Source organism: Nelumbo lutea, chromosome 6, assembly GCF_056320005.1.
Source record: "Nelumbo lutea isolate HS-2025 chromosome 6, American lotus-T2T, whole genome shotgun sequence".
In the NCBI taxonomy this organism is placed as follows: domain Eukaryota; kingdom Viridiplantae; phylum Streptophyta; class Magnoliopsida; order Proteales; family Nelumbonaceae; genus Nelumbo; species Nelumbo lutea.
In genome coordinates, this window is record NC_142689.1 from 46,923,827 (window position 1) to 46,932,488 (window position 8,662).

Below are 8,662 nucleotides of genomic sequence, written 5' to 3' on the forward strand. Positions count from 1 at the left end.
AATAGTTTAAGTAAAATTCTGAATAGGTGTGTGGAAACAAATCTTGTCTTAAACTATGAAAAATGTCATTTTATGGTGAAGGAGGGTATTGTGTTGGGACATGTAGTTTCAGCCAGAGGAATAGAAGTCGACAAGGCAAAAATTGATTTGATTGTGAGTTTACCTTACCCTACAAATGTTAGGGAGGTTCGTTCTTTTCTTGGACATGCAGGCTTTTATCGCAAGTTCATCAAAGATTTTTCAAAAATTGCTCTGCCATTGTCCAGTTTGCTGCAAAAAGATGCGCCTTTCGATTTTGATGATGAGTGCAAGGAAGCTTTTAACAAGCTTAAAAATTTATTAACCATTGCACCCATCATTCAACCACCCGATTGGAACTTGCCCTTTGAAATCATGACAGATGCAAGTAATTATGCAGTAGGGGCTGTTCTAGGACAGCAAATAAATGGGAAGAGCCATGTCATTCACTACGCTTCCAAAACGTTGAATGCTGCACAGAGCAATTACACAACCACTGAAAAAGAGTTATTAGCTATTGTGTTTGCTTTAGACAAATTTAGGTCATATTTTCTTGGCTCTAAAGTGATTGTTTTTTCTGACCATGCAGCTTTGAGATACCTACTAGCAAAGAAGGAGTCGAAACCGAGGCTGATAAGGTGGATACTCTTGCTCCAAGAGTTCGATCTAGAAATCAAGGATCGAAGGGGAGCTGAAAATTCGGTGGCTGATCACCTAAGTAGGTTGGTGAAAGACGATGACTCCTCTCCCATTTGTGAGTTGTTTCCTGATGAGCAGTTGTTTCACATGAGAGGTATGACTCCATGGTATGCTGACATTGTGAATTACTTGGTTACGGGAATTTTGCCTAATAACCTTAGCAGATCCATAAAGAATAAAGTCAAGTATGAGGCAAAATATTATGTATGGGACGAACCCTACCTATGGAAATTTTGTTCTGACCAAATGATTAGGAGATGTGTCCCTGAGGAGGAGCAGATGTCAATTCTAAAGTTTTGTCATAATTATGCTTGTGGGGGCCATTTTGGGCCAAAGAGGACTGCTCGAAAGGTCTTGGATAGTGGGCTATATTGGGCCACCCTATTTAGAGATGCCTACTTGTTTTCTAAAAACTGTGAAAGATGTCAACAAACAGGTACACTGTCTCGCAGGAATGAGATGCCCCAAACCCCCATTCTTATATGTGAAATATTTGATGTTTGGGGCATTGATTTCATGGGACCCTTTCCCCCATCTTGTGGTTTTTCTTACATACTTTTGGCAATCGATTATGTCTCAAAATGGGTGGAAGCCAAGGCCACCAAAACTGATGATTCTAAATGTGTTGTAGGGTTTATAAAGTCTAACATTTTCAGTAGGTTTGGCATTCCTCGAGCCATCATAAGCGATCAAGGGACCCATTTTTGCAATAGAACAGTTGAAGCCTTGTTGAGAAGATATGGGGTGCATCACCGAATTGCCACTGCTTATCATCCCCAGACTAACGGGCAAGCTGAAATTTCCAATAGAGAGGTAAAGTCCATCTTGGAAAAGACCGTGAATCCAGGAAGGAAGGATTGGAACCTACGTCTAGATGATGCTCTCTGGGCATATCGGACAGCTTACAAGACCCCAATAGGTATGTCCCCTTACAGGTTAATTTTTGGCAAATCTTGCCACTTGCCGGTGGAAATTGAACATAGGGCCTATTGGGCAATCAAGCAATGCAACATGAATATGGAAGAAGCAGGGAAGGAAAGGAAGCTCCAGTTGCAAGAGTTGGAAGAGTTGAGGTTAGAGGCATACGAGAATTCAAGAATCTACAAAGAAAAGACCAAATCGTTCCATGACAATGCACTCTTAAGAAAATAATTTAAAATTGGACAAAAAGCCTTATTGTATAATTCTCGACTTCAACTCATGCCAGGTAAGCTGCGTTCCAGGTGGATGGGACCGTTTACTGTGACTAATGTTTTTCCCTATGGTGCAGTAGAGATCAAAAGTCTCGACACAGGTAAGATCTTTAAGGTGAATGGACATCGATTGAAGATGTTCCATGAGGATGCAAATGTCCCCTCTACGGTAGACATCTCGTTGGACATTCCACGGTATTTATTGGATTAAGGAAAAAAAAAGAGGACGTCGAGTATAACGACGTTAAACAATTGCGCTTGTGGGAGGCAACCCATTGTGTTTAGTTAATTTTGTTATTTTGTTTGGTTTTGATTTTTGTGTTTAGCAGGAACCCAACAAGACAAACAGGGAAGTACCCCCAAATCCTTCTACTTTATGCATAATCACATACATTAGGGAAAATGTATAACTTAAGTGTGGGGGGATTACGGAAATCTGATGGAAATTTGGGATACCTTATCTTCTTGAAATTTCTGCTCCCTAGAAACTTATCCTTGAACAATTTCAACTTATCAGGAATCATGTGCTTAGGCTGAATAGATAAGATAGGATGCAAGCATGACTAACTGAATCTTTCTTGGCTGCATATGGTACCTCATGATTTTAATCGATCAATAGGCAAGATGCATAAGGGTTTGATTGATTTTCACATAATTATCTGTCAAACATGGGTTGATTATTCTAGAACTTGCTGTGTTAGGCGTATAGAGACCACGATCAATGAATTCATGGATCAGGCGGTGAAACCCTGTGATTCTTGTGAAAAAAAAAAAAAAAGAGGAGTTTGAAAATAAAATAGTAACTAATGTGAGATGGAGCATAAAATGCACTCACATCTAGAAACAAAAAACAAGTGTGAGACGGAGCATAAAATGCACTCACATTTAGAAATGAAAGCAAGTGTGAGATGGAGCATAAAATGCACTCACATCTTGAAAAGAAGGCAAGGGTGAGATGGAGCATAAAATGCACTCACCCTAGAACCCCAACCCCATTCTCACCTTCAGATCCTAGGAATTCACACTAAGTGGTGAAGATGTGATACATAGCAAGCTTATGGCAATAAGCACACCTTGTTTTGATTAAAAGGAAAGTAATTGCATCTGGCTGAATTGGTTTGTTAAAAGCAATGAGCACCCGTGCAGTCCAAGGAGTTTCAGCCCTGGAAGGCTTGTCTCCTTGACTATCGATTTAACTTGGGACCATGAGGAATGGTGATTTGCGATCACTCTTGGACAATAAAAAGGGGAGAAAGAGATGAAAGGGGAAAGGTTACCAAGTCTGAACTAAAGCATGAAATGAACCAGGCCTCATGTAGAGAAAAATAAAGATTGAAAATCAATAATTAGTCTCTCTTGTGTTACTTGAGTTTTTGCCTTGACCGAGGACAGGCAAAGTTTAAGTGTGGGGGGATTTGATGAGACCAAAACGAACCCTAATTTTATCCCCTAATATTCACTCTTTTACGTTTATTTATCATTTAAATGAACTCATTACTCTTGTATTTCGATTTAGGGCAATAAAGAAGGCAATTGGAAGAAAACTGGACAAATCGGGTGATTTTGCACAGTTTCGGCGATAGTCAGTAATCTGGGCCTAACTCTCAATTCCGGACACCGAATTGGACAATTCAAGAAGAATTAGAAAGAAGAAAGGAAGGCCCACAACTTTTATATTTTGGGTTTTGACAAATTCGGCCCACATCAAGTACGAAAACGAGCCCAAAGTCGGAGCAAGTTCGCAGCCAGGCTCATTTCACAACTTAAGCCCAACTCGCAGAAGTAGCTGATGAGACCAAAACGAACCCTAATTTTATCCCCTAATATTCATTCTTTTACATTTATTTATCACTTAAATGGACTCATTACTCTTGTATTTCGATTTAGGGCAATAAAGAAGGCAATTGGAAGAAAACTGGACAAATCGGGTGATTTTGCAGAGTTTCAGCGACAGTCAGTAATCTAGGCCTAACTCTCAATTCCGGACACCGAATTAGACAATTCAAGAAGCATTAGAAAGACGAAAGGAAGGCCCACAACTTTTATGTTTTGGATTTTGACAGATTCGTCCCGCATCGAGTACGAAAACGAGCCCAAAGTCGGAGCAAGTTCGCAGCCAGGCCCATTTCACAACTTAAGCCCAACTCGCAGAAGTACCTTGAAACAGCCCAACTCGAATTCAAGAGTTAAGAGTCCGAATTTCGAATGTAATCTCCAAGGAGAGAGTTTTATCAGATCTAAAGTCTTGAATGTAATCCTAGAGAGATAAAAAGATTGAGATTAGAGCATTAGATAAGAGATAGGATATGATTAGTTCAAGATAAGATCAATACTCCCTAAGGATAAGATGATCTCCTAGAAGGAGTTGGAAAACAGCCATCTCCTTTGGCTATATAAAGAGGGGGGCGAACCAGCTCTAGAAATCACTCAATCATCCAGCAATCAAGCATCAAGCAACTCAAGAAGATCAGTTCGGCCATGGAGAAGCAAAGCATGGAGATTGCACAGATCATGAGCAGCTAAGCTTCTTTTTCTGGTTCAAGGGGGGAGGTTCGATTGTGTCATTGTGAGGTTCTATAGTTACTTTATTTTATTTCTTTTTAATTCAAGTATTCATTGGTTCTTGTGCACATTTTTTATTGGATATTAATGTTAATTAGTCTGACAAACTGAATTAATGTTGATTTTCCTACTGCTATCCATGATTTCGGTGATCCGTAATTGTCACGAATAATGGTACAAGTAGCAATTAGGTTGATATCTTTTTGGGTCAATTGTTCGTGACAGCCTTTGACCAATGTTTTAACATGGTTCAACCTAAAAGAATTGATGGAACAAAATTCAGTAATTGCAGCTATCTCAATTATTGTTATTTTGGTTTAACTGTTTTCACAAATCTTAATGCTATCATTGTTTAACATGGAACGCTATCATACCCAGTTGAGTGGTGATAAGTGTTGATCGAATGCTGGGTTTGGTCAACTGAATTAGGAAAACATAAGGTTTATTATGGCTATCCTAATAAATCTAAGGTTAAATGCTTGAATTGCAAGAATGCTGAATTGTACCTAGGATCGATGGCCAATCGATTCAACCCGAACCCTTGAACCAGAATTCGATAAGACTGATTTTCTCTTGTTTGTTTAGTTTGTTATTCTTTTAATTTTAGTTATTTAATATTCCCACATAATTACTTTATCCATTCGGCTAAGAGATTACTGATTTGCTCCCTGTGGGATTCGACCTAGAACCACTTTTATTGCAAATATTTTATTGTGGGACTAGTACTAATTTTGAGGACTTCGACAAACCCGTCAGTAGCTGAAGCAGCCCAACTCGAATTCAAGAGTTAAGAGTCCGAATTTCGAATGTAATCTCCAAGGAGAGAGTTTTATCAGATCTAAATTCTTGAATGTAATCCTAGAGAGATAAGAAGATTGAGATTAGAGCATTAGATAAGAGATAGGATAGGATTAGTTCAAGATAAGATCAAAACTCCCTAAGGATAAGATGATCTCCTAGAAGGAGTTGGAAAACAGCCCTCTCCTTTGGCTATATAAAGAGGGGGGTGAACCAGCTCTAGCAATTACTCATTCCAAGATCCAAGAGATCATCAAGAAGATCAAGCAACTCAAGAAGATCAGTTCGGCCATGGAGAAGCAAAGCATGGAGATTGCGCAGATCATGAGCAACTAAGCTTCTTTTTTCTGGTTCAAGGGGAGAGGTTCGATTGTGTCATTGTGAGGTTCTGTAGTTAATTTATTTTCTTGCTTTTTAATTCAAGTATTCATTGGTTCTTGTGCACATTTTTATTGGATGTTAATGTTAATTAGTCTAACAAACTGAATTAATGTTGATTTTCCTACTACTATCCATGATTTCGGTGATCCGTAATTGTCACGAATAATGGTACAAGTAGCAATTAGGTTGTTATCTTTTTGGGTCAATTGTTCGTGACAGCCTTTGACCAATGTTTTAACATGGTTCAACCTAAAAGAATCGATGGAACAAAATTCAGTAATTGCAGCTATCTCAATTATTGTTATTTTGGTTTAACTGTTTTCACAAATCTTAATGCTATCACTGTTTAACATGGAACGCTATCGTACCCAGTTGAGTGGTGATAAGTGTTGATCGAATGCTGGGTTTGGTCAACTGAATTAGGAAAACACAAGGTTTATTATGGCTATCCTAATAAATCTAAGGTTAAATGCTTGAATTGCAAGAATGCTAAATTGTACCTAGGATCGATGGCCAATCGATTCAACCCGAACCCTTGAACCAAAATTCGGTAAGACTGATTTTCTCTTGTTTGTTTAGTTTGTTATTCTTTTAATTTTAGTTATTTATTTTTCCCACACAATTACTTTACCCATTCGGCTAAGAGATTATTGATTTGCTCCCTGTGGGATTCGACCTAGAACCACTTTTACTGCAAACATTGTCCCAGGTCTCCGAGTCAGCCTGCGCTTTTTCGAAGAATCCTACACCCATGGGCATACGGCCTGGCAGGCCTTCCCTTTCCGCCGGAGCTTCATGGGCGTTGCCCCGTTCCCCAATCAGATGTTTGGATGTGAGCTATACTCCGCGAGGAGCCAAATGGGCGTATGGCCTTGCCATTTGACCTCTCTTCCCGTGTGACTAGGAATGCTCAGTGACAACCTCTCAATTGTCACCGCCTGGCCTCTCTTGCTACCACGGTAGCACCTAGTGTGGTCAGCACCAATCGTGTTCAGGCAACGAAGCTTACACTCATTCACATTGGTTCATCCTACTATGCCCCGGGCCTTTTGCTCTTCTAACGTAAAAGGTGGCCGGCCATTCGTCAAGGCCCAAGAATCCGCTGGACATCTCAGCGGCGGGATTGGATACCCGCATCCGATCGAAGTTCCATTTGAGTGCCCCCCTAACATAAAGGAGAGCTGTTTCTAGGTGGGTCACTTCGCGAAAGACATTGCTTAGGACCAACGGGTCACACGACAGGTGCACGATCGACTTTGCACGCTCCATCCTTCGGCCCTTCGCCTATCGGCTTGGCAGGCAAGCTACCTTGATCCGTCTTCGGCTTCGATTCGTTATGCTCAACAGCTCCAACAAGCCCTAAAGTCTCTTGCCGCCTAAAACTCTGCCAAGAAAACGCTGCTTTACGTTTGATCCTATGTGCCCAGAGAATGCTATGCGTTCTCCACTTTCAGACCTCGCAAAGAGAGAACGTGTTTTTTCCTTTGAGTTTATCTCTCATTCGCGGAGCGAAGAAAGCGGGCTTTGCCCCTGCTACCGCTATCCTTGGGAAACCAAAAGAGCTACCGAAGGAAAGGGATGCAGTATCTCCCTTGGCTTTTGGAGAGGAGAGGGCAGAGAAGAAAACGTCCTTCACGCAAGTTTTTTTGCTTCCTGCGCTGGCTTGGCTCTTCGACCAAGGAGGCATTCTGGTAGGAAGGCCGACCACTACATAAGCCGCCATCAGTCTAGGAGAGAAGCAAGCTACCTTTCTTTGATCCACCTTCCCGGGCAGGGAAGAGAACGAAAATAGGCCGCGGATGGTGGTCGTGGTAGGTTCGAGGATCTTACGCGGCGGAGCGAACTCTTCTATCGTGTTGCATTTCCTCTGGCGGCGTAGCTGCACCCCCTCGATCCATCGTACTGGAGCGATCCGAGAAGAATGATTAGGGTCATATTCTATCCTTTCTACAATGCCCATAGACGAAGTGCTTCGTTTCAGATCAATTCTTCGCTGCAATCGCTTCGATCCACCCCCTCGGTGAAAAACCGTAATACGCCCGGAGGAATTCCTCCCAGCAGACTTCCCTGTACTCAAAGTTAATTGTCTAAGTGCTCTCCCCTGTAGGCTTTGTCTCATAGTGTATCTCGTAATCATTCGATTCCGTCCGAATTAGCTCCTCCTCCTCCTCTTCTCCTCCAAGATCGTCGTTGGTCTTTTTGACAACATTCTCGGCCGCCTCCGGTCCGGTAGGTCGGTCGCCCTGTAGCCAGTGACTAGCTCCGCGCTATGGAGCTACGTGTACACCGCCACGTCGAGACTCTCTTTCGAAAGTGAGATCACCGCCGGCTTTAAGAAGAGGGAAACATCACTCCTAAATGCAGCCGTGATCTTATATACGATACCACCAGACGCACCTTGGTACTTCCATCCGCCAATCCAGGCTAGTGGAGCGAAGGTACCCTCAGGTGAGGGGTTTTAGAGGGAAAAGGAGCGGGGGCTCAGCCCGGCAAGCTCTATGCTTTGTCCCAGGCGGAGGAATTCGTATCCCCCCGTGTCTGGAGGATTCCTGGGCATCATGTGTTAAGCATATAGTTGAGCTCATTTTTTTTGGTTGTGTATTTGGTACACTCTCAGCCGGCTTGCCATTCAGCTGAGCCACTATCTTTTTGTTCGGCAAGGTAGGCACCCGCTATAGACGTAAAGACTTGACGTAACAGGATAGAACCAGCGCGCGCTTCGCTTAGTAGCTTCGTGATTGTTTGGCGTGTATGAGCAGAGCAAAGCCGCCCTCTTCGAGTCCGCCTGGACAAGCTAAAAAGGAATTTCGTTGGAAAACATAAATATCTTAAAATTCCTTTTGGGCCATGAAAAAGAAGACAAAAAATGCAATGCCGGAAAAGGCTATTTTTTTACGGGGTTCGCTACTTTACCGAACTAAAATAGGCCAAGCTCGCAGGCAAAGGAGCAGCCGACTCCTTTGGCGGGAACATAAACAGGATTCCCCTTGTCAAGGGTGCCCCTCACGCTC